At 39.0% G+C, this 25,000-nt stretch overlaps 1 protein-coding gene and 1 pseudogene across 7 annotated transcripts in view; both read left to right on the top strand.

The window, feature by feature from the left end:
- The window catches only part of LOC115223979 (E3 ubiquitin-protein ligase TRIP12), a 177,115-nt gene that overhangs the window by 25,143 nt on the left and 126,972 nt on the right, over positions 1–25,000 (top strand). The window contains exon 1 of one of the 7 annotated variants that reach the window (XM_029794748.2): positions 24,867–25,000. This exon is cut by the window's right edge and continues 3 nt beyond it. The exons of the other annotated variants lie outside the window; for them this stretch is intronic. The gene's annotated coding sequence lies outside the window, so the exon portion shown is untranslated. Of the gene's footprint in view, positions 1–24,866 lie in introns of those variants that run through there. 7 annotated transcript variants of the gene reach the window in all.
- LOC115224132 lies at positions 21,971–22,088 on the top strand (annotated as a pseudogene).

Raw genomic sequence — 25,000 nt, forward strand, 5'->3', positions numbered from 1 at the left:
CGAAATCTCAGAGTTATGAGATAAAGCATGGTTAATTCAAAGCAATGTAGAGAAATAAGCATTGCATTTGACAGAGTAATCTGAATGCCAAAAAGTTATTCACATTGTTTTCAATTAATCATGCATTATCTTGTAGTTTTGAGATTTTGATGATGTGATTGTTTATTTTTAGAATGATATTGCGGGGTAGGTGTGAGAGGCTGGATATGGACAGTTTGATCATTACAGGTAGAATATTTGGGCCAGATATGGTTGAATTAATTTGGTCATATTGACTATTGACCACAGGTCCATCCTTGTCCACTAATCACTACATCCACCTCTACCTCCACCTCTAACCATGTGTCAGTCTCCTCTCACACAATTATATTACTCTTTTACTTGTTTCAGTCATTTGATTGTGGCCATGCTGGAGCACTGCCTGTAGTCGAGCAAATTGACCCCAGGACTTATTCATAATTATTATTACATTTATCACTGTTGCTATGTTAGCCACCACTCATTGTGGCTTAGTGGTTAGGGTATTCGGTTCATGATATTAAAAGGTTAAATAACAGACCTGGGTGAGAGGAAAATTTTGTTGAGAATTTCATGTGGTAAAAACATTCAGAAAAAAATGTTTCTAAATTTCAAATTTTTAAAAGATTCTTCCCAGCTCATGGAATATCCACCTCAACCCCATACCATCACTAAGGATGTATCTTAATTCAGTTGTTCATGTCCACATGTGTGGTTGCTGGCTGAATCAGCAGGCTAAATGAGGAAGGTCTCAATCTAGTCAATGGACTTGTAAGAAACAACAGGCAACCCGTGAAAAATAATTTTTTCTAAAATTTCACTTTTTTATATTGTCCCCTCCTTTGGTGGCATTCTTAATAACAACACCTGACCCACAGATACAGAATGCATAAGCATAGTTGTTCCTGTTCCCTCAACCAATATACATCAAAATGTTTTTGCTTGATTGTAAGAAAGTGTATCAGTGAATCAAGATGTGGGTGAGAAGTGTGTATGGATGGATAATGGTAAACTTTCACTTTGTTATTCTGGTAGGAAGTGGGTATGGCACTGCTACTATGAAAGGCTATTAGATCTGGAGAGTGCATGGATGAAAGTATGTTTTCTCAACACAGATTCAACAAAACCACTAGCTATCCTAGTTAAAAGCAGTATGAAAGTAGAGAAGGCCCCTGGTCCATCAGGAATTACCACTGAGAATGCTTAGAATATCTGACAGAGTTGGATACAGCTTTGTTACCTGCATAGTCATTTAGGTTGTGCAGGTAGGTATCAAAGGCGGCGAGCTGGCAGAAACATTAGCACACAGGGCGAAATGCGTAGCCGTATTTTGTCTGCCGTTACGTTCTGAGTTCAAATTCCGCCAAGCTCGACTTTGCCTTTCATCCTTTCGGGGTCGATTAAACAAGTACCAGTTACGCACTGGTATCGATGTAATCGACTTAATCCGTTTGTCTGTCCTTGTTTGTCCCCTCTGTGTTTAGCCCCTTGTGGGTAGTAAAGAAATAGGTATTTCGTCTGCCGTTATGTTCTGAGTTCAAATTCCACCGAGGTCGACTTTGCCTTTCATCCTTTCGGGGTCAATAAATAAAGTACCAGTTACGCACTGGTGTCGATGTAATCGACTTAATCCTTTTGTCTGTCCTTGTTTGTTCCCTCTGTGTTTAGTCCCTTGTGGGTAATAAAGAAATAGGTATCATAGCCAATGACTGGTGTAGCAGCATTATAGTCGGCTGTTACAAAGATACAGGAGATGCCTTAGAGAAAAGCAATTGCAGTGGCATCAAATTGTTGGACTGGGTCATGAAAGTTACAGAAAGACTTATAGCATGGTTATCTGGGAAGAGAGTTAGCCTAAATGAAATGCATTTTGATTTTATGCCAAGGAGAAGTACTACTAATGCTCTTTTCCTAATAAGGCAACTGCAAGAGACGTATTTGGCTCAGAGTAAATCACTGCACTTGGCATTTGTTGACCTGAGGAAAGCCTTTGACAGGGTCCCTTGCTCTGTGATTTGGTGGTTACTAAGGAAGCTAGGAGGAGGCAAATGGTTTATGATAGCCATGTACAGGGGTGCTGTCAGTAAGGTGAGTTAGCAAAGAGTACAACAAATTTAGTGTGTAGGGCTCAGTTCTCAGTCTCCTCATATTCATCATTGTTTTCTAGGCCATACCAGGAATTTCAGATGAGTTATTGCTACATGCTGATGACTTCAGTCTTAACGCTGTATCTGTAGAAATTACAGATATAGGAGCAAAACTTGGAATGAAAGGGCCTTAAAGATAACTGAGCAACAAATAAAGTAAGCAGAAAAATGGACAGTTCTCTACGCCTTTCAAGCAAATGATCCTGCTTGATATGTAGAAAATATGTAGGTTAAGATTCCATTTGATGTACCAAATGCAAACTAAGGATATGCAAGAGGTGCTGTGGAATCAGGAAGGTTAACAGAGAAAGTAGACTATGTATGAGGTAGATGTTCAAGAGCAATAATCGGAAAGGGATTTTCTTGAATGCCCAGAACGAATCTTAGGGGTAGTAGATAATTTCTGTTGGTGGCCTTATTGTTAGTGAGGGGGATGTTCTGAAGGTATAGTTGCTTCAACAAGAACTGTCTGCAGACAGTTCACAGAACTATTACCTCTGCTGGTAACAAAATTCCTCTCTGTCAGAGTGAAATGCAGATTGTATGATGCTTCTGTACAAACAGTAATACTACATGGTTGTTGGACATGGGCCCTTAACCCTTTCGTTACCAAACCGCCCGAAAAAAATTTTGGTTAATGTGACCAAGCTGCCCAAAACCACCCGAATTTACCTATTCATATTTAAATGAGAATATCAGAGCAAATCTCTTTAGTACATTCGTGAAAACACGTATTATACTTCGTAAACAGTTCATCTACAGTTTTGTACAAAAATCGAAGTGTAATTTTAATTCCATGAATTTTGGGAGATTTTTTTTCCAAAATTTGTTCCTATTGTGTTTTCAAAATTTGTAATTCTGACAAAAAATGGATACAAATTTCATTATATCAAGCAGCGAGTCAGAATTCGAAGGATTTTCTACTGAAGACCTTCATAAATCTAACTCTATGACTGAAAAAAAAAGCATGTGGTATTTGATAATGAATCTGATGTTTCATTTTCCGAAAGTGAAAACAGTGAATCCGAGAGCTCCGACAGCGATAAAGAAAATGAATTGGCACCTGAATGGAGTGAAAATTTAAAAACTGTTTCTTTCGGTGATTTTTCTGAAGAAACTGGACCAAGCCACAGACTTTCCCAGAAGAGTAAAGCCTTAGACTATTTCTTTTTACTTTTTCGAATGAGCCTATTTGAAATCATTACGGCGGAAACGAACCGTTACGCTAAATGTAAACAAAACGAAAGAAAGTGGTGTCCCATAACCTTAAATGAAATTAAGACTATTTTGCCATAAATATTATTATGGGTATCAGAAAGTTACCCAGAATAACAAATTCTATCGTAAAATTTTGTTGTATATCCAATTGAATATTAGCTAATAACCCATTTTCTATAGCGATGTTTGAACAAAATTTTAATAATTTTATATTTTGTTGAATTTACCTGTATCTACCTGCAATTAGAGTCACTTTGTGACAAAAATTATAGTATAGAATTGGTTGAGAACATTTCATTAAATTATCTTCCAAAATTCACGTTAATATATTGATAAATAAAAAAGTTATAGTTGTTTATTGAAACACATAAGGGGTGTATTTTGGTCAGAAATATAGTAACGAAAGGGTTAATGCAGAAAACAAGCGAAGACTATAAAGAAATGAAGTAATATGCTCTGGTGGATGTGCAATGTCCATGTGATTGTATAACAAAGTGCAAATGTATTAAGATAAAAATTAGATGTCAGAGGCATTAGATGCGTTGTGCAAGTGTGAAAATTATGCTGGTGTGGTCATGTGATGTGTATGGATGAGGGTAGCTGCATAAACACTTGACAATTACTACATGTGGACAGAACCTATGGAAGAGGGAGACCCAGAAAAACATGGGAGACAGTGGTGAAGACCAATCTTAAGAGGTTGAACGTCATCAAAGATATGACAAAGGACCATGATAATTAATGATATGCTGTGCTCAAGAAAATCTTTGCATCATGGCAAAATAGGTCCCAAAAACATTTATATCAATAAACACAACTGGGGCCTGCCCTCAGATCCAATCTATTTTTGTCAAACCTTTCCCACTCTCTCATCTTCCTATTTCTTTACTACCCACAAGGGGCTAAACACAGAGGGAACAAACAAGGACAGACAAATGGATTAAGTCGATTATATTGACCCCAGTGTGTAACTAGTACTTAATTTATCGACCCTGAAAGGATGAAAGGCAAAGTCGACCTCGGCGGAATTTGAACTCAGAACGTAACGGCAGACGAAATACGGCTACGCATTTCGCCCGGTGTGCCAACGTTTCTGCCAGCTCGCCGCCTTATCTCTCGTCTTCCTGTCACCCATCCCCATTTAACTGTGGCACAATTCTGCTGCTGTAATTGTATGAAAGCAGAATTGCATATCACATCCTGCTCACGAAGTTAATGTTACCAGTCCTCCCTCTGCCATGAACCACTTTCATTTGACATCCATTCCTCAGTCACATTATCATCTGTTTCCACTTAATTTTCTACTGAACACTCTTTCTGTTCCATTTGTTATTTATCATTTCCCCTGAGCTCCATCTGCCATACCTCGTTCTCATTGATTGTCCTCCACCTCGTTTGCCACTCACTTTGACCACAGGCCAATCCTTGTCCATCATTCACTATATATATTTCTTTACTGCCCACAAGGGGCTAAACATAGAGGGGACAAACTAGGACAGACAATGGGATTAAGTCGATTACATCGACCCCAGTGCGAAACTGGTACTTTATTTATTGACCCCGAAATGATGAAAGGCAAAGTTGACCTCGGCGGAATTTGAACTTAGAATGTAACGACAGACGAAATACCTATTTCTTTATTACCCACAAGGGGCTAAACATAGAGGGGACAAACTAGGACAGATAATGGGATTAAGTCGATTACATCGACCCCAGTGCGAAACTGGTACTTTATTTATCGACCCCGAAAGGATGAAAGGCAAAGTCGACCTCGGCGGAATTTGAACTCAGAATGTAACGACAGACGAAATACCTATTTCTTTATTACCCACAAGGGGCTAAGCATAGAGGGGACAAACAAGGACAGACATAGGTATTAAGTCGATTACATCGACCCCAGTGCGTAACTGGTGCTTAATTTATCGACCCCGAAATGATGAAAGGCAAAGTCGACCTCGGCGGAATTTGAACTCAGAATGTAACGACAGATGAAATACCGCTAAGCATTTCGCCCAGTGTGCTAACGTTTCTACCAGCTCGCCGCCATTATTCACTATATTCACCTATACCCCCCCCCATCTGAAACCATGTGTCAGTCTCCTCTCACATAATTATTATTACAATTATCAATATTGCTATGTAAGCCACTACTCATTGTAGCTTAGTGGTTAGGGTATTCGGCTCATGATCATAAGGTCATGGGTTCAATTCCCAGTGGCACATTGTGTCCTTGAGCAAGACACTTTATTTCATGTTGCTCCAGTCCACTCTGCATGCAAAAATAAGTTGTACCTGTATTTCAAAAGGCCAGCCTTGTCGTTCTGTGTCACACTGAATCTCCCTGAGAACTACATTAAGGGTATACATGTCTGTGAAGCTGGCAGATATGTTAGCAAGCCGGGCGAAATGCTTTGTGGTATTTCTTCCGCCACTGCGTTCTGAGTTCAAATTCCGCCGAGGTTGACTTTGCCTTTCATCCTTTCAGGGTCAATAAATTAAGTACCAGTTACGCACTGGGGTCGATGTAATCGACTTAATCCGTTTGTCCTCTCTGTGTTCAGCCCCTTGTGGGTAGTAAAGAAATAGGTATACATGTCTGTGAAGTGCTCAGCTACTTGCACATTAACTTCATGAGAGAGCTGTTCTGTTGATTGGATCAACTGGAACCCTAGTTGTTGTAACCAATGGAGAGTCAGTTTTGCATGGTAGGAGAAAATCAGCCAATATTGATATAGCTAAACAGTGATTGAGAAATCACTGGTGTCGCAATTAGCAGGTAAGCTGAATCAAAGTTTGTCATCATTTTACATTTTCTACTTTCCAAGGTAGCCTCGGTTGGACAGTGAAAGGTAGAAGAGTCCAGTTTGCTGGACATTGGACATTGTTGTAGAGCTGAAAACGAGGTAATTTCTACTCTTCTCCTCTGGAAGCCATCTGCTCGCGATACCAGAGGGCGCACACTCTCCTAACCTGATGTAATCTCCAGGGATACAGGCATCCAGAAACAGGACCTCCTTAATGCTATGATGGACCGTGAAGTCTGGCGTAACATAGTAAATTCCATTGTCTTGACCACGGTTGAACAATGATGATGATGATGATGTGGCTAGATGCCATTCTTATTGTCAACCACTTTCATGGCACCAGCATGGGTGAATTTGTGTTACCCCCAGTGAGAGTAAAGACTTCTTTGAAACCTTGTGTTGTTCTCTGCTCAATTCACCAACCACTTCACATTGTGTACTAGGTGTTTTTTTTTTGTGCTATCACCACTAGTTAAAACATCTTCTCACTCACAGGTTAGCCATTTAGGCGGCGAGCTGGTGGAAACGTTAGCACACCGGGTGAAATTCTTAGTTCTGAGTTCAAATTCTGCTGAGGTCGACTTTGCCTTTCATCCTTTTGGGGTCAATTAAATAAGTACCAGTTAAGCACTGGGGTCGATATAATCAACTTAATCCCTTTGTCTGTCCTTGTTTGTCCTCTCTGTGTTTAGCCCCTTGTGGGCAATAAATAAATAGGTTAGCCCTTTAGTGTTTAGATTACTCTGTCAAATGTAATGCTTATTTATTCACATTGTTCTGAATTAATCACACATTATCTCAAAGCTTTAAGATTTCAAAATTTGTGTTTATTTACTTTTAGAATGGCATTGTATGAGAAGCCAGATCTGGCCAGTTTTAACATAAAAGAGGCAGGATATTTTGGTTGAATATGGCCAGTTTAAATGCTAAAGGGTTAAAAGTGTATGCACCACCGAATGAGAACATAATAGAGTGATAACTTTAGGCGATGTGTTGGGAGAAGTTATTTCATGCTGCACAGAACAGATTTATTGTTGTGTATGTGAGGGGCATTTTGGGAGAAGTTACAACATAATGTGGGGCAGGGTGTTTATTGTTGTGAGACGGTGGTAGTGGAGAGATTAAAAGAGGACATAGAAAAGGAGGAGGAGGAAGAGTCAGAGCACATTCATTGTAACATGGCCAAGAAGGTGAATAGATGTGAGCATAGAGGAGGATGAGGGATTTATTTTGTACAGGTCAAATGCTGGTCCTTGAATTACAAATGGCTTGAGGTGAAGAGATGAGAAGATATAGTATATGGTGGGGAGAAGTGATGGTGGAGATGTGCAGGAGTGTAGAATATGCAGTGGGTAGTGGTGCATGCACGAACCACTATTTTAGCTGGCTCTCTGAGTGGTTGGCGTTGGGAAGGGCATCCAACTGTAGAAACTCTGCCAAATCAAGACTGGAGCCTGGTGCAGCCATCTGGTTCACCAGCCCTCAGTCAAAATCGTCCAACCCATGCTAGCATGGAAAGTGGACGTTAAACGATGATGATGATGATGATGATGATGATGGTGCAGAAGACTGCATTTTTTGCTGTGTCTTGTATCACCAGTTGACACAGTTCTTTGTCATCTTCTTTGCCGGGTGTAGTGCCTGGAGATCAGTTTTCACCACTTCCGGTTTTATTTTTTTTTATGGCTGGGTTCCAACCTGGACCACAACAACAAAATCTACCTGCCACACTTCTCAGTCCAACATCACTACCAAGTTGGCATTGTAAGTGTAACAATGTCTTCCTCTTCTTACATTACCATGAAGTGGGTTCCACAAGACTAATTTGGATGCTACTGTCCAGGGTGGCACATGCAGCGATCAGACAGTCGCAGCCATCTTCACCTGATCTTCTTGCTAACTTTTGGCAAGTCCCCATAAAGGCATTTGTTTGTCATATATTGCTGCTGTTTCAAGGCAGCGAGCTGGCAGAAACGTTAGCAGGCCGGGCGATATGCGTAGCTGTATTTGTCTGCCGTTACGTTCTGAGTTCAAATTCCGTCGAGGTCGACTTTGCCTTTCATCTTTTCGGGGTCGATAAATTAAGTACCAGTTACGCACTGGGGCCGATGTAATCGACTTAATCACTTTGTCTGTCCTTGTTTGTCCCCTCTGTGTGTAGCCCCTTGTAGGCAGTAAAGAAATATATATTGCTGCTGTTTCATGTTTAGGGCCATTTGTTTCTTCCATGTATTCCTTGATCTCCTACCACAGATTCTATTCATTTTGAGCACATGACACTTGTTTATGTAACATTCATCCTTCATTTGCATCACACGTCCATACCAATGCCATCTACTTTCCTTTGCACCCCATATTTCATTCTTACCATACCCAGTTTCCTCTCTCAGTTCATTTATACTCTGTTGTTCATGCATACCAGTGCTTTCCAAACTTTTTGCTGGAGCGGAACCCCAAGGAAACATTCCACTTACTCGAGGAATCCCTGTGCAATAATTTAATAGTCTTGTGCACACATATCTGCACAGGAGAATTAAAAATTACTGCCGATTTTAGCAGTTTTGTAACTTCTTGCGGAACCTCTGGACTGTACTGGCGGAACCCTGGTTGAAAACCACTGATGTATACTAACATGGCACATCCAGTGAAGCATGTTTACCTCGTTTCTTTAGTGTTTTCTTCTTCCGAGGCTCACATATCACTGTCATGCAGCACTGCACATTGTACATAAGCATCATGAAATCTGCTCTTGATTTTGAGGGAGAACTCCCTTGTTACCAATATGATCTTCTAATACAATTGATGTCTAACACACACACACATTGGGTCATCCCATAAATAATGCGTTTTTTTAAATATTTCTTTTATTTTTCAAAATTAAGATGCACAAAGTTCTTTTATAATCTAAATATTGTAAAATTGTAATATCCCTCTTCCAAAATTCACTTGTCCATGACCAAAAATATTCCCCCAGTATTGTTCTGATTTTGTCACCAGAATTCATATTTTTTCTGTCCAAATGACTTTAAAGACTGCGGAATAAGTGATAATCAGATGGATGGTGAGTGGGGCATCGTTTCCAAACTACTCCAGCCTTTGGAATGTCATCCTTTGGAATTCAAACTGCTCCAGCCTTTGGAATGTCATCCTTGCTGTATGTGACTGAGCATTATCCTGATGGAAGAACACCTTTCATCTTGAAATCAAAGACGGTCATTTTTTTTTAGCACTGGCTTAAGACGCTCAAGTTGTTTGCAGTAGATCTCCTTTGTTATCATTTGGTTTGGGTTTAAAAGTTCAAAGTGGATTAAACCTTTCATATCTCAACAAACAAATAACACCTTACATGGATGAAGACCTTTAACCTGGTGTGCTGGTGTTTCTCCTTTCCTTACCCACTGTCTTCAGTGCTTGACATTTTTATAGAGAACCCATTTCTTGTCACCAGTCACTATTTGGTCTAAACAAGGTTCATTTCTTGAGATGTGACAGCAAAGGAGAGCACACATTCACTCTCTGCATGCAATTGGACTCAGAAATTTGTGAGTAACCCATTGACCCAATTTGCTGTCTTTTCCGATGGCATACAGGTGTTGATGAACGGTTGAATGACCAAATCCAAGCTTCTCTGCTAGTTCCTCAACAGTTACGATAGGATTTTGTTCCACCAGGGTTTGCAGGACGTCCTTTACAGATCTTCCAGGACGAGGCTCATCTTCTAGGCTGTAGTTTCCAGCTCGGAATTTCTGGAATCACCGTTGACACTGGCTTATGCTTATTGTCTGATCCCCATTTATTGCTTTAATATTCCTCGCACTTTCCGTTGCATTGTTACCTTTATTCAAACCAACCAGATCCAGCCTCTCACACCTACTCCTGCAATGTCATTCTAAAATCAAACAATCACATCATCGAAATCTCAAAGCTATGAGATAATGCATGAGTAATTCAAAACAATGTGAATAAATAAGCATTTCATTTGATAGATTAATCTGACTACTAAAGGGTTAAAGAGAGAGGTAGGAATAGAGAGGTAGATAGATTGATATGATAAAAGAGGGAAGGCAAAATGTATGTTATGCATAGATGGATAGGAACACATGGTATGGTGTAAGAAAGATAACAAAATAGGGAGAGAGAAGATAAAATGTGTGCTTTTTGCCTTAAGACAGAGAAACAGGACTGGGTTTCCCTAAATTGTTTAATAAAAGACAAGAATTCTAGATTAATTAGGGAGGTACTATAGAAGAAACTACATCATCATCATCGTCTTTTAAGGTCTGTTTTCCATGCTGGCACGGGCTGGATGGTTTGACATGAAGCTGGCCAGACTCCAGTTGTCTGTTGTGACATGGTTTCTACACTTGGATGCCCTTCCTAATGCCAGCCACTTTACAGAGTGTGCTGAGTGCCTTTTATGTATCACCAGCATGGGTGCGTCTATGTGGCACCAGCACCTGCAAAGGACAAGCTGGTATGTATGGATGACAGTGATTTTACGTGTCTTCTCAAGTACAGCAAATCGCCTCTGTTGGACCAAGTTATGAAGGTTACCTGCTTAGGCTAATGCAAAATAAAATAGGGACGAGATTAATTTGCATTAGATGTAGTTTGGTTTTTATCCCAGGAAAAGGTAGCATGGATGCCATATTCCTGCAAGCTGGCAGAAATGTTAGCACGCCGGGCAAAATGCTTTGCGATATTTTGTCTGCCATTACGTTCTGAGTTCAAATTCCGCCGAGGTCAACTTTGCCTTTCATCCTTTCGGGGTTGATAAATTAAGTACCAGTTACGCACTGGGGTCGATGTAATCGACTTAATCCATTTGTTTGTCCTTGTTTGTCCATTCTATGTTTAGCCCCTTGTGGGTAATAAAGAAACACATATTCCTAGTGAGACAACCACAAGAGAAATACATGGCTAGAAGCCCTTATACATAGCACTTGCTGGTCTTGAGAAGGCCTTTGACAGATTTGGTGACTGCTGAAGGGAGGCTACATTTAGCAAGGGGAGAGGCAGAAAGGAAAAAGTTTGTTAATGTTTCACAGCATAAGGATCTCTGGTACAAGTTATTCAGAATAGTGAAATAGTGTACAAGAAAGAATTGAGATATTGGCAGCTAGGTATCCAGTTTTAAGTTCTTGTTCTGTGCAATAATGCTGGGGGTCAACGTAATTCATACTTGATAATTTGTGGAATATAATTACTTCAATATTTATTGTCTCCATTGATAAACATTACACATTAATTTGCAGGGAAAAAAAAAAAGTCAGGATTTTCTTATAATTTCTTGCTTTCCACATTTTGTTGGAATCATGTTTATTCAATCAGCAGTACTTTCACAAGAACATGATGAACTTGATAAAGCAATTGACCAATCCTGGTTGTCATATTATGTGGTCGAAGACCAAGTTGTCAGCAGATAAGATGCCTCAGAGAAATCTCTTTATGTAATGCATCTCGTTCCTTTGGCAAAAAAGAACACCCCCACCCAATTTTATTGAAAACAGTTGATTTCACAATAAAATGACTGCGATTTGACAGCAAAAAAAAAAAGAAGAAAGAAAGAAAGAAAAATGTGATTACCACTTAGATTGTAATGAAGTTGGTAATTAATTTTTGTGATGTAGAATCACTTGTTAGCCACCTGAACAATTGTCATCCCAGCCCACAATGAATATAGTTTGTAGAATTAAGGTAAACAGAAATATCTCCTTTTGAGTTATGCATCTTTTTTGTAAAAGTTTGATGAAGAAAATAAGAATAATATATTTGTTCTAAAATTAACTGAAGATAGAAAAGGCCTGGTCTACCAAGAATTATCATTGAGATGTTTAAAATCCTTAGTGGAGTGGGATATGGGTTGGTCACCCACATAATAAGTTACTAACGTAACGGTATCAGCATCTGCTATAAGGGCAAATATGATATAAAAGAAGAGAAACTAAAGAAGTGTTAAGCTTTTGGACCTGTTTATGAAGAGTACAGAGTTATAATGCAACTGACTGAGAAGAAAGTTAACATAGATATTGTGCACTTTGGTTTTTTGCCAGGAAGAAGCACTGCTTATATCACCTTCCTAGTGAAACAACTGCAGAAGAAATATCTAGCTAAGAATAAGCCCCTATGTCTGGCATTTGTTATCTAGAGAAGGCCTTTGATACGGTTTCTTGCTCTGTGATCAGGTGGTCACTGAGGTAGCTTGAGTTGATGAATGGCTTGTAAGACCTGTGCGTGCCATGTAAGAGCTGTGCATGCAAGGTGAGAGTTAGGGATAAGTGTAGTATTGCATTTAGCATGAAGTTAGGGCCCAGTCCTCAGCCTACTCTTGCTCTCCAAGTTATAGCAGAGAAGCTTAGGAATAGCTGCCTGTGGGAGCTTCTTTATGCTGATGATCTACATCATATACTCTCTCTTTTTACTCTTTTTACTGGTTTCAGTCATTTGACTGCGGCCACGCTGGAGCACCGCCTTTAGTCGAGCAAATTGACTCTGGGACTTATTCTTTGTAAGCCCAGTACTTATTCTATCGGTCTCTTTTGCCGAACCGCTAAGTGATGGGGACGTAAACACACCAGCATCGGTTGTCAAGCAATGCTAGGGGGACAGACACACAAACACACACATATATATATATATATATATATGTATATACGACAGGCTTCTTTCAGTTTCCGTCTCCCAAATCCACTCACAAGGCATTGGTCGGCCTGGGGCTATAGCAGAAGACTTGCCCAAGGTTCCACGCAGTGGGACTGAATCCGGAACCATGTGGTTGGTAAGCAAGTTACTTACCACACAGCCACTCCTGCGCCTATATAACTGAATCTTTATTAGAATTAGAAAAGGTATCCCAGACGTGGAAACAAAACCTGGAACCTAGAGGCCTCAAAGTGAATTTAGCAAGGACTATAAAGTATTTGTAAGTAGGAAAGACAGGACCCTGTTGCTATCAAGAAAATACCAATGCTTAATATGTAGAAAAGGAGTAGGTAGGGATTCCTTAAAGTGTACCTAGTGTAAGCTGTGGGATCACAGATATGCTTATAGAGAAATTAAGTTTCACATGTGACGGGCAATAAGTACTAAGAGCACTTGTGATATAGACCCCATCCAATGTCCAGGTATTCTTTAGAAGTAGTGGATAGCTTTTGTTGTCTAAAAGATCTGATTAGCAATAGAAGTTTATGTTCTGGGAGCATAACAGTTAAAATAAGCAATTCTAGAACTTAAGTTTCAGAGTTGGGCAAGTCTCCTCTAGAACTGCATATCACCAGTCACGTCAGTCATTTGTCATTTCCTCTGTGAGGTTCAAATCCTGATATCAGCCATCACTATTTTATCCCTTGGTATCCCCCTTGTGCAAGTTTCATCCTCATTTAGTGATTGGCACTTCTTTATACAGATATCCTCATTTATACACCTGTTCATACTATTGGCACAGTCTTCTTTCTTGCGCACATCTGATTTCTCTTTTGGCCAGTTTTTCTCTCAACATATTTGCACTATGTCATTTATGTACATTTACATAGTACATCTAATGGCATATGCTTACCGTAAATCCTCGAGTATAATCCACACTTTTTTCCCAAAATTTAAAGGTCAAAATCCCTAGTGCGTACTATATATGAGGTTAAAAATGAAAAATATTTTCTAAGCAATGTCCGAGTCTTTATTTGCTGTCCGGCAATGTGTATTCAGACACATTTTGTGATGTCGGGTGCGAAAATACCTTAAGCTAAGCCTGAAAGCAATGAAGCCTTAAAATAATCAACCATAACTTGCAATAAGCAACATTTATTAAAAAAAAAGGTATTCAGAACACTGAATAACATGTAACAAAAACAATTTGCAAACATATTAACATTCCCATATAACAGTTAAGAACATCACCATTATTGTGTTATGCATGCATGGAAGTGTTTGTTCGACTAGGTGCTGCTGGCTTAATTACACATGACTCAAGTTAGAGAAGGAGTGCGTATTATACACAAGGTTTAGGTTTTTCAGAGGTATAGCCCCCTAAAAATCCCCTGCGTATTATACTCAAGGGTGGACTATACTCGAAGATTTACGGTACTTCATTTCTTTCCACTCTTTTCAATCCTCTACATTCAAGGTCCATGTCTCCCTACCATACAGCAATGCCTTTCTAACACAAATGTCATACAATCTGCCTTTCACTCTGAGGGAAAAGACCTTTGTTGCCAGTGGTAGTAGAATCTCCCAGAATTTTTCCAAGCTGTTCTTACCCAGGCTACTATATATTCAGGGCAACCACTTCCCCTGCTAATCATGTTTTCTAGATAACAAATACTGCCAACAATTCCTAGTGAGCCTTCTGAGCATTTAAGAGAATCTATTTCTAGTCTACTCGTAGTATGTATTATTCCAGTCATCTGTCTTATATGAAGCGTACTTTCTTTATTTCTGTGATTTCACTACACCACTTGTGTGTCTGTATCTTACATTGGGTACACCATATGAAATTTCCTACTCCTTTCCTGCACATTGAACCAGGACATTTCTTTGAAGATACCAGGATCCTGCCTTCTTTTTAACTTCTAAAAACATTTATCATTGCTAAGTTAATCTTGAAGCTTCTCAATTCTAGGTTTAGCTTCCATGCCTGGAGTTTCTTCACTAATTTCCCTACAGATTCAGCTATGAGAACTAAATCATCTGTATATAGGATCCTACTTCTCACAATTACCATATAATATCATTTTTAAAATAAACAAGAGCACTCAGAGAGTGCAAACCTCTGCCAAGGCAACACCAACATCCTCTCAATGTTTAGCTGGAGATGTTTTTAAAATGAGCAATAATAAATCTCAGAGTGAGTTATAAACAGTAGCTGCAACACATCGTGACGTATGTTTGCCATTTAAATATGGCTAACCCCTAAGGGTGGATGCTACTGTAGTTTGTAGCCCCAGGAGGACACCCCCTCCAGCTGGCTATAGACACACTTTCTGTGCCCTATCAGTATTTGCAAAGGGAAGCCATCCTTCCCGTCTTCAACTTATGATACACATGGACTCGATACCCAGAAACTCGAGTCCGTGTGTATCATAAGTTGAAGACGGGAAGGATGGCTTCCCTTTGCAAATACTGATAGAGCACAGAAAGTGTGTCTATAGCCAGCTGGAGGAGGTGCCCTCCTGGGGCTACAGACTACAGTAGCATCCACCCTTAGGGGTTAGCCATATTTAAATGGCAAATATATGTCACGTTTTTAAAATCAGAATGTCTGAAATAAATTCGACTGTTCTCACAAATGAGAATACTAAAAATGAACCTGACTGCTCTCAAAGATTAAGTAAAGAAAAACTGGAAAAATAATTCAGAATCCTTGTCTGGTACCAGATCAATCCCAAAATCAGTTCATGCCAGTCATAAAACCAAACATCCCTGAAAATTTCATCTAGATCCATCCAGCGCTTCTTGAGATATCTTGTTCAAGGACAAACAAACAAATGCGACTGAAAACAATACTCTGCCTTCGCTAAGGCAAAGGTAACAAATCACATCATCAAAATCTCAAAGCTATGAGATAATGCATGATTAATTAAAAAACCAATGTGAATAAATAAGCATTGCATTTGACAGAGTAACCTGAATGCCAAAAGGTTAATCACATTGTTTTCAATTAATCATGCATTATCTTGTAGTTTTGAGATTTTTATGATATGATTGTTTATTTTTAGAATGACATTGTGGGGTAGGTGTGAGAGGCTGAATCTGGCCAGTTTGACCATAATACAAGTAGTATATTTGGGTCAGATATGGCCAGTTTAAATGTTAAAGGGTTAAATTCCTCTATGATGGCCTGTAGGATTATGATGAATAGGAAAGGACTGAGAACGGAACCTTGATGGACTTCTATTTTCTCACTAAATACGTTATTGAAATTGTTGACTTTCAATTTACTTACAGCACCTTTGTACCTAGCTTCTGCAACCCAGCCCTTGTGATCCCCCCCTCCCACACACTTTTATTCTTTTACTTGTTTCAGTCATTTAACTGCAGCCATGCTGGAGCGCCGCCTTAAAGGGTTTTTAGTAGAAGAAATCAACCCCAGGACTTATTCTTTGTAAGCCTAGCACTTATTCTATTGGTCTTTTTTGCCATACTGCTTAGTTACTGGGACGTAAACACACTCACATCGGTTGTCAAGTGATGGAGTGGGGCAAACAGACAGATAGACACATAAATGTATATATATATATATATATATATATATATAATATATATATATATATAATTGCAGCGTGGTAGGTGTTTATATGCCATTTAAGAAACACACAAAACCGTTAGATTCACTTCAACATTTAAATTTAATTTGTCAAAATATTTTCGTCGCTTTAAGACCGTGACCTGTTCACTGACAAAACTTTGTACTGCAGTACGAAGTTCTGTCAGTGAACAGGTTGCGGTCTCAAAGCGATGAAAATATTTTGACAAATTAAATTTAAATGTTGACGTGAATCTAACAGTTTTGTGTGTTTCTTAAATGGCTTATAAACACCTTCTATGCTGCAATTGTTTTCGTTCCAGCACACGATCTCAGATCAAGTCACTTTCTATGCAAGTACATCTCCGTAATATATATATATATCAATGACAGACTTCTTTCAGTTTCCATCTACCAAATCCATTCACAAGGCTTTGGTTGATCTATAGTAAAAGACACGTGCCTGAGTGGAACTGAACCCGGAACCATGTGGTTTGGAAGCAAGCTTCTTATCACACAGCCATGGCTGCACCTTTGTGTAACTTTCTCTGTTTTTTCTGTCCATGTTTTCGTATGCATTCACTGCTTTCTTCCAAGGAATCTAATGCTCTTAGCTTAGTTTTTTCTTGGGGCTGACCAGATTGGAGCCATCTCGAATACTCGAATATAACCAGCCAAAATTGCAAAGATAATCTGGAACTCGACTGAGGAAAGAAAACTCCGTATGACCCATCCTTGTTTTCTTTGTATCGTCCATCTGGATGTTTTGTTGTCCCTTTCTTTTATCACCTAACTGTCTGGATGTTTTGCGTTCTTGTCCCATTTTGTATTTAAACATATATATATATATAAAAAAATATGAAAATTTATAAATATAAATTAAAAATTTTAAATTTAAATTTCATATATTTTGTATATTATATTATATTTATTTTTATGAATTGGTTTATGTTTTTCACTGTTTGATTTGCCTAATAGTGGTTTTTTTATATCTAATATAATTTATATATATATATTATCTGGTGAAGGCCAGTTTCGAGGAGTTATCCTGGGTTTCCCATCCATAAAAGGTTTAACTTTATGGGGTGTTGTCAGACCCCAAGACCTGTTGGCTTATATAGCCTCTTTAAAATATGGATGGGAAAAGTCTAGATTACCTCTTTTGTCAATGGCTATCGACTTCTGGCCATACTGCCATCATTCAGCTGTGAAGCAATAGGGGATTATCACCCTTTCCCATTACTTTTCAACTTCCGGCAGTTCCCAAAAGGCCAGCAGAAATCATGTCAAATCAGACTGGAATCTGGTGCAGCCCCCAGCTTGCTAGCTCTGGTTACACTGTCCAACACCCATGCTAGCATGGACAATGGACATTAAATGACTATGATTATGATGATGATATATATATATATATATATATATATAAAAGGATATTTTAGTATTATCTATTAATTACTTGTATAAGTTTAACATTAAATCATGTAAGGATAACAAATATTTAATATGTATGGAGTTTTTATTTATTGACTTTTGGGTTATGAAATAGTGTAATTCACTCAGAATTAGTTAGATGTCTTGCAAACAACTTGTACATGCAAGTGCTACCAGTCAAAAACTCCGCATACCGGAAGCCAACAAGTGTATGGGGTCATCAGGAGAGAATGCGTTCTGGTCCCTGTCATTGATATGAGGCCCCACTTGCTAGATCAACTGGTTATCAAATAACGCTCAATCTTCTTCTAGCCATCGCTCATTGTCTCTTTTTAACCAAATTCAGTGGCTAGCCTTCTCCACTGTAGTTTAGATATCGGTCATGGTGGTATTGACTTTACGATGAGTTAGGCCTAATGATAACAACAGTCGTCTCACACTGTGTCCAACGAACCCTCTGCATCCAACTTCGATTGGAAAATGTTCCGCTTTCCAGCCTGCGTCTTCACATTCCTCGAGGAGGTTTACATAACGGTCAATCTTTTGAGCCCGAGCGGCGTCCATGTTATCTTCATGAGGAACCGTTAACTTGACTAGATTTACAACTTTCCTTCTTTCACACCACATCAAAATATCTGTTTTTTTCGTAATTGGGATGGGAAAGAATCTGTGGCACCCAAGTAAATCTGCAATCACCTCCCAATAGCCGTTCCACTTTTCATCTCTCACAGGAAGTTTCTTGTTCTTCTTGAAACAGATCCACTGACCTGAGTGCACAAAGGTAACGGAATCTCGAGATGGTACTTTCAATGGTTTTTTTCTCAGTGTTGTTGAGATGAATTTGGTTCTTTACAGCATTGAAGATAACCTTAAGGACCAAGTTGTGTCTCCATGTATACCTGTTCATTGCTAATGAACAGTTGGAAAGAATGTTTCAGTGTTCCAACCTTTCCGCATTTGCATATGCCATTCTCTGAGATGTTCCATCTTACTAGATTCATAGATGATGGCAAAACATCAAAAGATGAACGAATCAGAAAACTTAGCCGAGATGTCATCCACTTCCATATCTCATCCCAACTCATTTTCCTCTCAACAACATGTTCTTCTCATCTCGTCAGCTGTCCTTGATGAAAACATCGGATCAAATGAAGCTCTCTTCTCTCTGCTTCTCTCGTTTTGACGCTGTTGCTAACAACAGATCCGCATCATACTTGCAAACGGTCTGAACTGATCTGCACCAAAACCAAGTCCTTTCTGATGGTTCTGCGTTGCACCCACCACATCTCTGTATATAAGAGAAGACAAGATATCATCAATCTCTGCTTCTGCTTTCCACTTCCTGGCTGTTTTCACCTCTGGTGGATTATGCCTGATTTCCATATCCTTTGATTCTCTCAGCATTATCACCATCCGTATCTTCCCCAGCTTATATATTTCGACTATTGACATTAGTGGTAGCTGCAACAAACCTCTTTTACGATAAAGAGCTGAACTGTTCAACATACGAGGTAGGCCTAGCCACTTTCTAATGAACACATTACATTTTTGTTCAATGATCTGAACTCGTGATTAGGCTACTTCATATATTAAAAATGGCCATGCAAGTTGCAGGTACAAGCCGAACTGCAAGCACCAAATTTTATAGTTACCTGGTAACTTTGAGTTATCAATCGCTGATAATCCAGCCTCGGCCTGTTTCATAATTTCCATCCCGTGACTTCTGTCTGACAATGTTCCAGCGTATACTCGCCCCAAGCTCTTGACGGGCTCTTCTTTGACTGTTGGAATGCTTTCTTCAGCTATTCGAAACTTAGTTAAGTTCAATCGCGAATAGAATATAAAAGCTTTCACTATGGAATATAACTATGGAAGACTGGTGGGAATATAATCTATATAGGCTTCAAGGGCAAGATGATAATGTAGGAATTAGTTGACACAGTTGGATTGAATGGTACTGCCCAGATATCGAAACCATACTGATATCCGCTGAGCAGCTGATGATGGAGGTGCATTGGATTGTTGGTATGGTTGTTATTGTATGTGGAGAATAGTTCTATAAGACATCCATTTGATATCTTATCTACCTATCTATCTATCTGTCTGTCACTTGATTGATTGATCGATTCATCCATCCAGAGAGAGAGAGAGAAGAATTGCTATTTCAAATGAGAGAGAGTTCTGCTCTGGTGTTCTATAGAAAGTTAGTGGCAGGCAAGTATGACGATGTTCTTGTGGAGACTGGGTGTTGATGAGAATCAACTGGCTGGTCTGTTCTGGTGGGCTTTTGGGCTGGGGTCTATGGATAAGTTACAGAAATCCTTGGCCTGGCATTGCTGGTTCTGAATAAACTCCACAGGTATGGAAGTGTCATCAGCCAGGCTTGCCCAAGATGCATGTAGGATGACGAAACTGTTCTGCATGCTCTTGTCCAATGCCCAAGCATTGCTGATTTGTGGGTTTATGTTGAACACCTGCTGTCACATGGACTGATCCAGCTATTGGCTGAGTCCTTTGTGAAAATTGTCCCCCACCTTCCTTTGGTTGGGAAGGGCAGGCAGTGTTTCTTTGCCTGGTGGCATTAGTGAAAGAGGTTGTGTGATGGACCAGATTGAAAAGGTTGAAGATAGATACTTTCCTCTTTGGCCAAGCCCTCAACTTTTTTAAGTTTCACTTGAAAAAGAAAGTGAAGGTAGAGAGGGAAGTGCTGCTTCCAGCAAGGTGGGTGAATGTTGCAAAAATGGTCCCAGTGAATGGGTCTACTTTAAGCATGCACCTGTAGGTTGAAGGAAGATGAAGTGGAGAGGGCACTTGCCCTAGTGGTCAGGTTGACCATGGTTTTGTAGGGTCTCCATGAGCAGCCCTAGGAAGTCTTCCTCTTTTGGGGAATTATTTATTGTTATAATTTTATGTTGTTACTGTTTTTCAGTTTTTTTAACCCTTTTATGTAACTCCACATTGTATTGTCCTGTACCTTCCCCAGTTTTGTGAACCCTTAGCGGTTAATAAAGAAAACATTATTATTAAGACAATGAGCTGGCAGAATCGTTAGCACATCAGTATTTCATTTCTCTTCACATTCTGAGTTCAAATTCTACCAAGGTCGACTTTGCCTGTCATCTCTTTTTGGGGTCAATCAAAATAAGTACCAGTATAGAACTGAGGTCACAGTAATCGACTTACTTCCTCCTCTGAAATTGATGGCCATGTGCCAAAATTTGAAAGCATTTTTATTATTTTTAACATCTGCCAAGTTTCACTTTGCCTTTTGTCCTTTCAGGATCAATAAAAGAATGTACCATTCAAGCACTGGGTCAATGTAATTGACTAGCCCATGAAGCAAGCTTCTCAATCACAAGGCCCCCACCTGCACCATTATATATATATATATATATATATACGCACACACATATGTTTGTCTGTTTATATGAAGGAATGCTGAAAAGTTCCTGGAGGTTCAGTTAATTATGATTGTATTCAACATATTCCCCTCTCAGATTCACACACCTATTGCAGCAGTCCTTCAGTTTTCCTAAGCCCTGTTAAAGAATTTGGAAGGTTGGGCCTTCAACCAGGCCTTTTGTGAAAACCTCAAAGCCAGGAACTTTTCATCACACCCCTCATATATATATATATAATTGCAGCGTGGAAGGTGTTTATAAGCCGTTTACGAAACACACAAAACCGTTAGATTCACTTCAACATTTAAATTTAATTTGTCAAAATATTTTCGTCGCTCTGAGACCGCAACCTGTTCACTGACTAACGGTTTTGTGTGTTTCTTAAATGGCTTATAAACACCTTCCATGCTGCAATTGTTTTCGTTCCAGCATATGATCTCAGATCAAGTCACTCTCTATGCAAGTACATCTCCGTAATATATATATATATATATACACACATATGTGTGTGTGTGTGTGTGTGTATAATTTTCACTATACTATTATGGATTTCCTGATGTAGATCCAGTAAAAATTATATTATAACTGTTAATGACATTAGGCAGTCCAAATGGTGAATGTTCTTTGAAATACTGATAATCAGAAATAGTCATATAGCCAAAGTCCAAATACTTACATATATATGTGTGTGTGTGTGTATGTAATATATATATGGCTTATGGCCATATCACTTTGAAAGCACTGGTTCTCATCTGATCACCAAAGTTAAGCAACACAAGCCTAGTTAGTACTTATATGGGTGATCACTTGAGAAACCTAGGTACTGTGAACATTCCATCATCATCATCATCGTTAAACATCTGCTTTCCATGCTAGCATGGGTTGGACGATTTTGACTTAGGGCTGGCGAACCTGATGGCTGCACCAGGCTTCAATCTTGATCTGGCAGAGTTTCTACAGCTGGATGCCCTTTCTAACGCCAACCACTCCGAGACTGTAGTGGGTGCTTTTACGTGCCACCAGCACGGGGCCAGTCAGGCGGTACTGGCAATGACCTCGCTCGAATCTTTTACACATGTCACCGGCACTGGTGCCAGTAAAGTGACGCTGGTAACGATCACGCTCGAATGGTGCCTTTTATGTGTCACCGACACGGAGGCCAGATAGCTGCTCTGGCAACGATCACGCTTGGATGGTGCTCTTAATACCCTACTAGCACGGGGTTATATATATATATATATATATCATTTAACATTTACTTTTCTATGCTTGCTTAGCCTGGATAGAGTTTATTAAGATCTTTTCTATGGCTTGATACCCATCCTATAGTCAATCCTCTGTTTCCAAGCAAGGTAACATTTCGTCATGACCAGACATATTTTTGCAGAATATTAGAAATGAATGACGCTCATTTACAGCTATCACCTTTTGCCTTGGCAACGAGAGAAGCATGCATGCATGCATGCATGCATGCATGTATGTATGTATGCATGTATGTATGTATGTATGTATGTATGTATGTATGTATGTATGTATGTATGTATGTATGTATATGCAAATGCACGCTCACATTAATTATACATGCATTAATACACATATTCAGGTGGCGTGTTCATATACAACAGGCTTCCACTTTTGGTCAACCCTGAGCTATAGTAGAAGACACTTTCCCAAGATGCTCCGTTGTGGGCCAGAACCTGAAACCATCTGGTTGAGTAGTAAACATTCTATCTATGTAGATAACATAGATAGATAGAGTAGATGGACAGACATACACACACGTGTGTATGTACATATTTATAGACACGTATGTTTGTGTGTGTGTGCGCGCGTGTTTGTGTGTTATTTACCTCAATATAGATAAATGTGTCCCAGTTTTGCAATTTCTGTGTACACAAAATTGCTTTGGAAACTTTCCATACGAATTTAATGCCATGAAAACTTATTTTAGTGGAGGATTTGTTTTGTGGAAAATGGCGAAGAAGCAGCTTTGATTATTTTGTGGTTGTCGAAAAATTAAGACATCAGTGCAGAAGATAATATTTTTAGTTATCTGCACCGAATTTATTTTCTACTTTAAATAGTCAAAACGATTTAGAGCTTGATTGTCCTCCATAACGCATATGCCTATATCTACGTTATATATATATATGTGTATGTATATATAAAATCTGAAATGAACAGATGATATTCCGATCATATATAGAAGATAATTGTTTTGATGCAACACAAGGTCAGTTGATATAGGCTGTTTAAAAATCAATGTATCTATTAATGGTAATTACATTTGTGGCCACGATATAAAGAGAGGTAAAAGTGGAGATCGTTGTCAAAAGTGACTGAAAAAGGAAGATATGTGCGAAATATTTTAGATTGGAGTGTTTTATCACCTATCTCTCGCCTTCACAACCTTTCTAGCATGAAAATAAAGCATGAAAATAAAGATGTTAGTGGAGGTCACAACTCCATTTATTACTATTATTATTAGTATTATTATTATTATTAATTATCATCATCGTCATCTGTTTTGTTGGAGAGTGATTTTTTCTTGCCTTGCTCTGGACGGAAGGCTACAAAACGTGTAAATACGTTTAAATGAGCTTTGATTAGCAGACAAATTAGAGACGGGGGTATAGTACTTTTGTATATAGAATTTGCCACATCAGTTCGGGAGAAAGGCCGACTGAGTGAGAAGCCATGGAAGTATCTTTAAAGACAAAAATACGATGTAATCTTCTGTTGTGGATTCGATTACAATAATAAAATGTCGTGTTTCAGAACAGAGACGTATCAACACGATTACTAATAACAAAATATTGCTATAAAATCTGTCGAATTTTTTCGTTGTTAATTCTTATGGAAAGATAGGTTTTTATGTTGAATATTAAAAATATATATATTTTTTTCTTAATTGGAAGTAATAAAGTTTCCTGGGAAAGATGTGAATGAAATAAATGTGAAATTGTTACTTAAATTGTTTTATATATATAAGGTTTAGAGGAGGAGGAGGAGAAAGGGTGATTGAGTGAGGTGAAAGGGAGAGAGAGAAAGAGTGACAGGTGAAACGGAAGAAAGAGAAAGGGTGAGAGATGAGAGCGGAGTGAGTTAGAAGAATAGAGAGAGAAAGATTGGGAGTGAGTGAGGTGAAGAGAGAGAGGAAGATAGATACAAGAGAGAAGGGGAAAGAGAGAGAGCAAGAGAGAAAGATAGATACAAGAGAGAAGGTGAAAGAGAGAGAGAGCAAGAGTGGAAAGATAGATACAAGAGAGAAGGTGAAAGAGAGAGAGAGAGCAAGAGAGGAAGATAGATACAAGAGAGAAGGTGAAAGAGAAGAGACAGGTAGTTAGAAGAATAGGGAAGGGGAGCAGAAGTGGACGAGAGGAAGATAAACGAGAAAGAGGGTGTCAGAGTGACAGAAAAAGGGTGGCTAGCGGAAGGAAGTTTGGTGATGAGGTGGCGCATGCGCACTTCCCGCTGTGATCATCTGTGTTTGGAATAAAAAAAAAAAAACTTGACCAACAACTTGGAACCTTTCTTTATAAAAAAAGCCCAGTCAGTATTTACTTTCTTTCTCTCCCCCGTCATTTTTAGTTTTGTCTTTTGAAAACAGTTGCTAAGTGTTGTTGTAGAACTCCGAGGCAACCTGTAAATGATACATGGCTTACAGGAAAGGCGGAGGAGGAAAGAAATGAGTCTTACAAATCTGGGACTGGTCTATCAGGAGTTTTCGACGACACTGTTTAT

This window comes from Octopus sinensis, linkage group LG24 (genome assembly GCF_006345805.1).
Source record: "Octopus sinensis linkage group LG24, ASM634580v1, whole genome shotgun sequence".
Classification (NCBI taxonomy): domain Eukaryota; kingdom Metazoa; phylum Mollusca; class Cephalopoda; order Octopoda; family Octopodidae; genus Octopus; species Octopus sinensis.